Below are 10,484 nucleotides of genomic sequence, written 5' to 3' on the forward strand. Positions count from 1 at the left end.
TTGATATTTGCATAATCTTTATTTATTGCATATTCATTGCATAACCTGTTTGTCTCTCTGTGCTTCTGATAGCGTCAGTCACAACATTTGAGTGAATTACGGGCGCAGCTGTGGATGCATTGTAAGGCAATACCTCAAACATACGCCCCCTTAGACATCGTGGAAGGAAATCAATAGAAATCACACATCAGGAAAACAATTGTAGACCTCCGTAAAGTCTGGTTCGTTGTTGGGTATGATTGATCCTAGACTACATCTCTTATTCAACCGCGCAGACATAAGAGAGCAAGTTTTTTAGCCGATAGCAGAGATGATTAAGAGGATATTTCTTCTCTGCTGAATGCATCGCTATGTGTAATGGACAGAGGCTAAAAAAACGGCGTTCCTGGTCTGGAAGTCTGTGAAAGTAAAACATTTTTCTGAGAATTTTCAAGATTTATAAATCTATGGAAACGAAAACAGAGGTTGGAAAATTATCAGTATTTCCAAACTTTATTTCCTATTCCATTGTCTAAATATTTCCTTTCTTCAGTTCTTTCTTCTTTGTTCACATCCTTCCTTCCATCCTACTTGTTTTTCTTCTGCTGTCCTTATTCCTTTTTATTCCTACCTTCTGTCTGTGTCTTTGTGTCCTTCCATCCTTCCTACCTGTCAATCCCCAGATTATTCTGCATGTCCTACCTCCCTTAATATTCTCCTTTATTTCTGCCCTCCCACCCTTCCTTTTCCCTTTCTTTAATTATTTAAGTTATATGTTCCTTTTTTTCTTGTGTCTTAGATCCCCTCCTACCTTCGTCCCTTGCTTCCTTGTGTCCTTTCCTCCGTTCTGTCGGTTTTCCTTGTCTCTGAGCTCAATTCTTCCTTCCCTTTTTTCAGCGTGTTCTCCCTCCTTTTCCTTATACTTCACTTGTGTCTTTACATGCTTCCTATTCCCCTTTTCGCTGGCCTTGTTTCCTTTCACAGTGTCCTTCCTTCCTTCCATCCAGTCTTTGGTTTTTAACGGGTATTAGGGACTAAGAACCCTGATGAGTCGAATCTTGAATATTGTGGGATATTTCAATGAAAAATATTAAGAAACCCTGAATTAATCACATTAATAATGCTGGAACCTGAAAAAAAATATTTTACGGCAGTTTCAGTGGTCCCAATGTGTTGAACTCCAATCAAAGAGGTTTTTATATTTTCTTTGTTTCTTTGTTCTTTATTTTCTCTTGTATTGAGTGCATCATTAATGAAAAGGAGCTCCTTTTAAACATATCAACATTATTTTCAGCATAAATGAGGGTGAAGGGTGAATATGTTGACTGCATGCCGAGGGTGCAGATGTCAGCAACCTTCTTCTGATGGTGTTCTCTTGTTTTCAAAGTTCTGAGACAACAGATATCGACTTTTCTAATGTTAATAAATCAGATTTTTCTAAGCCATTCTGCACTATGACATATGAAATAGTACAATTCTACATTTGTTTTCTGTCTTTGATCCACAATGTGTTGCAGCAATCGTATAATTTTGCCTGACTATACAAAGACAGTAGCAATTGCTTTCTGACAAATTGATAGCTGGTTATGTTTATTGAAGGGCAAAATAACATAACTGGTGGAAGAAAACAATAAAATTGCTAGATGCAAATTCCAACACCCGCCAATGTTTTGCATATATCGCCCCTTGGACTGGGAAGTAAATTATACACTGCGGTGGCTATTGAAACACAGAAATAGGAATTATTATTTTGAGCCACACACTGTGGGTTTCATCTTCAGGGATCGCATTACTGACATGCAGACAAAGCACACGCAGAGTCCAAAACAACAGTCTGATAGCAGACAAAAGGAGCTGGTTCTCTCAGACAGCGAGCTGCTAACCTTGTTGCACTTGAATCAACAGTGTCATTAGACATTCTTGTCATTTTCAGAATTACAATGGCGTGGGGGGAATTAAACTGTAACAAATTTAACTGTTAAATTTGTTCTGCTAGACAGAAAAACACACAACAAATTAAAGAGATGGATGCTGACCTAATGGAGAATATTGTTGGTTTTAGACATGGTGGTGTTTGCCTATTCTCTGAATTAGACCAGCAAAACTTATACTGCTGTAATGTAATGTGGTGGACACGCATCCGACAGACAAAGCAAGATTTTGCAACGGCCACATTGCAGTGCAGTTATACACCTTTAACATTTTTTTTATTAAATTTTTTACATTTTATGTACATTACAACCACAAATTTACAAATAATAATCCTAACTTTGCATTTGTATTTAGATCCCTCTGAGTGAACACTTTGTAGAAACAACTTTGATGCAGTTTCAGCTCCAAGTCTTTTGGGGGTTTTCTCTTACGAGCTTTGCACCTTTGGAGATAGAAATGTTTTCCTATTCTTTGCACATCAGTTCAAGCACAGTCAGGTTTGATGTGAACAACAACTTCCAGGTTTTGCCATAAATTCTCAACTAGAATTAGATGCGGACTTTGACCGTTCTATTCAAACGCATAGATATACTTTGATCTAACCAATTTCATTGGAGCTCTGGCTGTATGTTGAGGATTGCTGTCATGCTGGAAGGTGAATCTTCGCTCTCTTTCTCAGGTTTTCTGCAGCCTCTAACGCAGACATGTGAAGCTCCATGCCCTGCAGGCTCCATCTGGTCTGTGATGCCATTATATCCGGCACACTAGATAATTTGAGCTATTTATTATTAATGGCCAACCAGTATAGTGCCCAGACAAATCACACTACATGTCCCACAGTGCACTGCAACAGCTACTGAAAGCTCAAAACAGGAATGCACAAGCTGTTTATGTACAAGAATCAGACGCAACAAGGAAATTAATTGTTTTTTTTTTGTATTGCCAAGTCAACACAGCCCAAGCCAATCCCGCTGTGTTCCTAAGTGCAAATTTTCTGCATGGATTTTGCACTTGAAGCACAAAAAGATATTCTGGAACTCATTCTTCTGTGATTCACTTTTAATGTGAAGAAACCACCTGCAATCATCTCTATGGAGGCTGTAGAAATGCATTGGGCCAGCATAATTGAGGCAAAGTAGGACTTTCTGGGTCTCGCATCGTTTATCCCCTTCATTGTCTAGACCAGGAGTCTGCAACCTGCAGTCACAAGTGGCTCTTTGGACGTTGCACAATGGACCTTGATAACTTTGGCTAAAATTAATGAAGAACCAACTAATGTTTTTAAATGTATATATAATATCAAATGCAGGTCTCACACTTGAAGGTCTAAAGGATTTCTTCCAAGATTTCCCTTTATTTAGCTCCCTCCATCTTCCCATCTACCTTGACCAGTTTCCCTACCTCTGTGAAATAAAAGGACCCCCAGAGCATGATTTACCATGATCATGGTAAATCATGTCAGTGTCAGGGTGTTGTTCAGTGTTAGATTTTACCACATGGAGAAATTAAGAAAAAAAAAGTGAACTCTTGGTCTCATCTGGCCATAGGACTTTCTTACGTTTACCCCCCCATCTGGAAAATGCGGGATTTATTTTAGCCAGTCCCGTTCTTCTTGTTTACTGTTCCAAAATGTCTAGGTTTACGGATTTTACAGCTAATAGTTGTTCTATTAACAGATTATTCTTACCTAAGATGAGGATCTCTGCATTCATCCAGTTACCATGGGCCTCTTGGCTTTTTCTCTAAATTCATGCTCTTATTTGCTTGTCCTACTAGTTTAAGTTTGCAGCCGTATCTTTGCCATTTTGCCATACTCTTTCCATTTTCAGGTAATGGATTGAACAGTGTTCTATAATCTGTTCAAAGTGTGGATTTTTTTTCCAGAATATAACCCTGCTTTAAACTTCTTCACAACTTTCTCTCTGATCTGTCTGATGTGTTCCTCATTCCTCACGATGCTGTTTGTTCTCTAATGTTCTCTAACAAACCTCTGAGGCCTTCACAGAACAGCTGGATTTAAACTTGAGATTAGATGGACTGTTAACAAATCAAGTGATGTCTGATGACATAGTTTGGACTGGATGTTATTAATACACACACGTGCAAGGCTTTTGACATTTGTATTTCTATATTTAAATTATAAACCATGTTATATTCCTTCCACTTCCATCTTAAACACTACTACCTGTCAGTCTCTCACATTAAAGGAACTATATTTTTTGTATGGTTAGGAAAAAATGCTTTTTACAGCATGTAATATGAGCTAAAAGACGTAACTTGATAGTAACAAATGACTAATTTATTGCGTGATCGAGTGAGTCCAGGCATTTTTTTAGTAGGAATAAGCAGTGAACTGGGGATGACCCAGAATGACTTTTCTCTGCCATTGGCGCAACGAGGTGCCAAGCCGTTTGCTGAGTAGCAGCTCCTCCAGCGCCTGCACAACAGGGTATGTAAACATGTCTAAGAGTTGATGGTTCACATAAGAAAATATAATGTGCCGGAGGCATAGCCATTTATGTCAAAAGAAAACAAAGAAAAGTCCCTTGATGAAGCCTTGTTTCCTATACGGAGGATTTTTCACGAGCTTGAGGCACATGCTTAGTGCCACACAAGTCTAGAGTTCCTCATTGGGGATAAAAAAAAGAAACATTTGGGGGTGGGGCTTACAGTCCAAACTAAACTGTTCCCCTCACTCACGGTTCGAATTTGTGCAGATTCAGGTATAGTTCATATAACCTGTTAAGACCAGCTCCCCAAAGGCTTTTTTTTCCTGAATTTTTGCCCAAAACCACATTCTTAAATCAAATTCAGTTTTATTCAGCAATTACATACTGCATTTATATAATCTTTGTTTAAATTTAGATAATCTGTGGTTATATGTGTTTAACTAATTGGGAACTTACAGTAATGAGCCTAGAAAAAAAGGTTAAATTCCTCTCCCAGAAGTAGGGTCTGCTGGTATTTACAAAGTTGGTGGGGTTAATGTGACAAAAAAAAGTTCACAGGGTATGATTACTTTAGACAGACACTGAACAGATCTGCAAAATAAAAAAATAATGTAAAAGAATGCAGTCTGCAGCACCGTGATTCAAGCGTCGCCAATCGAAGTGCAAGTGTTGCCATATTTTATTCAAATCTGTTCTAGCTCCGGAGACAATAGGTTGGAGCAGGTTGTGACAAGGTGAAGGTGAAGGATGACGAGAACAGAATAGTACAGAACAGAATTATGCTTTCATTTTGCAACACATTAAAAGCAGGAGAAAACTAAACGAATCGTGAAAAAGAAAATCAGGACTTTGGGAGCAAATGAAGAAATTCAAGTAAATTAGTTTTCTTCATATTTTTGGTTTCCAACAAAATAAAAGGACATGATTTCATCCAGGCATCTTGATCACAAACTCCTCTGTCCATGCATTCAGCCCCTTTAGTTTGAGGGTGCAAGTCAAATAAAAGAAGCGAGCCTACAAAATAAGATTTCCTGTAACAAGGTCTGCGCTTTGGATTAGTTATTAGTCCCCTCAGCGGTTGCCTGTTGGTCATTTTCTGTACAGTTACCCAGAGTTATCGTTTACTAAATTTAATGGAAATGGCCTGTTACAAAACTGCTTGTAATATATTTCCCAGGCTGTAATAGAGCCAATTGGAGAGATGATATAGTATTCCAAGAGTCTGAGAGCAACACCGGTTCTTATGTTGGTTGAGTTAATAGCAAAACTGCTCTTGATGTTTCTGTCTCTAACATAATTTCACTGTATATTTTTATTTAACTGTTTGAGCAACAGAATCGCTAATCCAGCCATCAGATCACTGGCATTTCTGCAGGCAAACAGAGTTTAGAAAAACAGAGATAAGGCTGCAGAGTTCAGACTGAAGCACGCGCAGAATTCCAAAACACTCCGAAGATATTTGAGCATCTTATAAATGTTAATTCATATTTCATCAAGGATAGAGTAAAAGGCCAGGAGGAGTGAGGCTGTTCATTGCAGCGTGCGTGAGAACAAGAGAAACACCAAGGGACGGCAGTGAGAGACGGGATGGACGTTTTTATCAGAGATAAAAGCAAAAAGACAGACGAGACAAATGAAGAACTGCTAAATGACGAAAACTGATTTTATTGGAAAGTGAGGATGGAAAAGAGAACTGAAAACATAATTAAACCCAGGAATGAAAGTCTGCTGAATGAATTATACATGGAGGAAAGAGAGGGATTAGAAAACAGGTACATGGATGAGCTCAAACTGATTAAGGTCTGATAAAAACGAAGAAGAAGAAAAAAAAAAAAAAAGCAGAGTAAGACGGAGGCAGGGGAGACATGACTTTCTCTGATTAGCTGCCGATCCGTTGCTTTGGGGACGGAGTGGGCTGACTGTCGCCATGACTGTGGTTACCGTTCCCTGTGGCAACCAAGGCTGGTTTTAATAAAGTCGACCTTTATGTCGCTCTGACGGAAAGACAGACAAGCCGTGCAGGCTGACTAACCGACCGGCAGCTTCAAGCAAACATGTGCTCACTCCTCACAAACAATCCACCTGTGTCTCTGTGTGGAGGTGAAACAGCAGAGAGGCACAGATGAGCAGTCAGCTGGTGGACTGGGTCTGGGACAGACGGGAGAGGAACCCGGGTGGGCTGTACACAACATAACTGCTGCAGCCTGAGGCGTCCTGCTGTAGGACAGTCTCCTGTGCTCAGCGGTTTATGTAATCAGGCTGCATGCTGACTGGAGAGCAGCAGAAAACAGAGAAACACAGCTGCAGATGGGTGGCTTTGACAGCGATGCCCCCAGGGGACCACATGGAGGTTTTTACAACCCCCCCCCCCCTCCCTCACACTGGGATACAACTTGAGAATAAAGTGGCTCTGGCTACTGTACAGACAGGAAGCCAAAAAAAAAAAAAAATGACGTGAATCCGCAAAGATCCAGAGCTGCGTAATCTTTAAATAACATATGGAGCCTGCTTTCCAATTTCTTCTGTGTTTGCTTTTAACTGGAGTCAAAACAACAATCTATTTTCAAATTATTTCACTTACTAAAGGTAAGAAGCCTTCCAAACCAGCCCACCTCTATGTGAAAAAGTAATTATCCCTTAAACCTAATAAATGGCTGTACCACTCATGGCAACAATAACTGCTCTCAAGTGTTTCCTATAACTGGTAATGGATATTTTAAATCACTGTTGTGGTACATTGGCTCACTCTGATGGAGAATTATTTTAATTCAGCCACATTGAGCTGTGTTCAAGCAGGAACAGCCTGCTTGAGGTCAACCTACATCATTTTGATTGGATTTAAAGCTTTTACTAGGCGACTTCAAAACTGTCGGTTTGGTTTGTCTTTTAAGTCAATCAACAGGTTGACCTGCTGGTTTGCTTTGGGTCAGTGTCCTGTATGCATAAACCAAATTAGCTTGAGCTTAAGGTCACAAAAATAGTTAGAAAGTATCCTTCAGAGTTTGCTGTTAGAGATCAGAAAAGATTTAATTACAGCAAGACGTTCGGGTTCTGGAGAAACAAAGCGGCTCCAGACTATCACACTAGCACCACTGTGTGTGACTGCAGATATGAGTTTATTTTTCTGAAATGCGTTGTTAGTTTAAAGACAGGTGTCACAGGAAACACACCTTCAACATTGTTCCACTTTTGTCTCGTCAGTCCGCAGAATCCCAAAAGTCTTGGGTGAATCAGCAAGATGGGCGTTTTTGGAAAATGTGAAACATGCTTATATTTATATTTTATATTCTTTTTTTAAATCAGCTACCTTGCAGACAAATCTTTGCCCATTTTTCTTCAAAAGTCTGTATTTCATTTGACGTTTATTCATCCACGTAATATCCGACTGAGTGTCAGGTTCTGATTTTCAACAATGACCCGGAAGCAATGAAGATGGAGGCATACGAATGGTTTAAGAGGTTTATTGAGGGAATAATGGAGACAGGGAGCATGGGTGTGAGTCCTGGTCGGCTAGGATGGCTCTGGTCGCAGGCTGTGGGAAGGAGAGAGGAGAGTGAGCACCAACAACAGACAGGCTGGAGAGATGGGAAGGCAGAGGCTGACTTATGGAGTAGATGGTGCATGAAGAACTGGAGGGAGTTAGTTTGGTGGTGGTGATCAGTGATAAGCTGAGGCACGGTTCCAGGTCTGACGAGATGTTCCAGGGAGAGTGGAAAGGCCACCAGGACGGCAGCAGAAGTGGAGGAGCTTTGGTCGACTGGAGTGCCAGGAAGGCTCGAGGGATTCAGAACTTCCAGAGGACCAGGATGATGATAATGACTAAAGATAGACTTGACAGAACCAAGCAGGAACAGGAACAGATCTAAGGAGGTGAAGCAACTTGGAACAGGTAACTAAACAGGGAGCAAGGTTCTGGTCAGGTACCGCTCAGGTGAGCTAATGCTCTGACGCCTTCCATCAGTCTCCAGCCGCCTTAAATGCTCCACTTGATGGGGAACCCCTGCTACTGGCGTCCACCTGCTGCACCCTGCAGGAGAAAGGTAGGAGGAACAACCACACACCGCTACTGTCCTGAAAACGTTGACACTGAGATTAAAAATATTTTTCTCAAAAGAGACATGACCAAGGTTGGCAGCATGGCAGGAAAACACAATTTAGAGAGTCACATTGAAAACCCAAGATCAAAGATCATTCCAGAGCAAATAAACATAACTGGAAAGAAAAAAGATTATGAACATGTACTTAAAAAAGGAGATGCAATAGAATTTTCCTAAAATACTAATAATTCAAATGTACATTTTGTACTAATTTTTATTTGAGCAAGCAAACCTCTTTTGAAGCTTAACTGAGACAAGTGACGTATGCAATGCTCTAGATGTTCTTCTGGGTTCTTTTGTGACCTCCTGAATCAGCTTTGTCGATGTGCTTGGGGTAACTTTGGTAGGCCAGCCACTCCTGGTAAGGTTAATCGATTTTCTATGTTTTCTCCCTTTGTGGGATTATGGCTCATACTGCGGTTCACTGAAGTTCCATATAGCCTTAAAAATTGCTTGGTGACCCTTTCCAACTTGACTCCAACATTTGTGGTGTCAAAAGAAAGCAAAAATAAGTAGAAACTGAAAAAGGCGCAACCACTTTAATCATTGTACAATAGAAAAAAATCAAAAACTTTAAGTCAAATAAAATGTGCCAGATTTGTTAACAAGCCGGCTATTTGTGGTCTTGCAGCTACATGATTAAGCTAGTTAGATTGCCCAATATGAACAGCTATATAATAAACTATATTTGGTGAACAACTTTCAGATCATTTTTCATAGGACTCAGAGGGTTGGAGCTGTTATCCTTAGCTTTGTCCTATTATCCGTCAAAAATAAAATGTTCATGGTGTTGTTGTTTAGATCAATTTTGAAATAAGACTGCATTATTATAATCTCCACATCGTTTAACTGTAGAATTCAGTTATGCAACACATTTAAGCAAAGAATGCATCACCTGAATACTTTTTTTTATTGCAACTCTAAAAAAAAAAAGATAATTTTGCAATCTATTCAGTTTTTCTCCCTTTGAATCACCCTCAGTAATCAGTGTTAAATCTGACACTTATGTAGCTTTACATAAGTGTGCCAGCAAGAAATCAAATGCTTTTCCAACATAGCAACGGTAACTAGCAGAGACGGCTTTGAGAAAGGTTTCCTAGAAGACAGACAGACCAAGAGACAAACCAAATTCACAACTAGCTACAAGGTTAACAGGTTTGATGAGTTTCAATATTTCATTTACCACTGATATTGGTGTTGCTATTTTGACCTGGAAGCTGATCTGGAATCAGTTCCATAAACTAGAAATCCTCATGTTTTTTAGATCTGTGCCCATGTGCATAATGTGATGCTGTTTTCTGAGCAAATTGTCATATCCTTGGGTACTAAGCGGCTCTAACATCAGACAGTTTGTCCTGGAGGAATGCAGCACTTCTTATCAGGTACAAAGCTTAAATCACCACCAGGGAAAACAGACCAGCCAGTACATGTTGAGGCTGAAGCTTTAAAAGGGCAAACGGATAAGGGAAAGTGAAGTCAGCCACGGGAAAATTGCCACAAAGTGCAAAACATCACGTTTTTACAACTAACGGCCATTGAAAGATGTAAAAACATTTTTGAACATCAAAGTGGCGATTTGCTAAAAGGATTTCTTTCTGTTTTCAAAGGGACCAAGTGGACTGTGCATGGTAAGAAAAATATAGAGCCTGGGAAAAATATTTACATCCATTTTTTATAATTGCTGAGTGAATAGAAATTGATATGAATGAAATGAGGTGCATTTGTACTGAGACCACTGAGTGAATCATTTATAGAAGTACCTTCCGTTGCAATTACAGCTGCAGAGATTTGGCGTTTTGTCTCTCCTAGCATCTAAATTTAAAGAATTCTGCTCATTTTCTTTGTGAAATAGTTCAGGTTTAGTTTATTGGATATAGTATTGGTGAATACAGTTGTTCAATTAGATGTAGGTCTAGATTTTGAAAGGGCCATTCTAAATCATGAATATGCTTTGATCTAAACAGTTCTATTGTAGCTCTGCATGTTCAGGGTCATCCTGCTGGGAGGTGAGCTTTGCAGCAGTCTC

Source organism: Fundulus heteroclitus, chromosome 5 (genome assembly GCF_011125445.2).
Source record: "Fundulus heteroclitus isolate FHET01 chromosome 5, MU-UCD_Fhet_4.1, whole genome shotgun sequence".
Classification (NCBI taxonomy): domain Eukaryota; kingdom Metazoa; phylum Chordata; class Actinopteri; order Cyprinodontiformes; family Fundulidae; genus Fundulus; species Fundulus heteroclitus.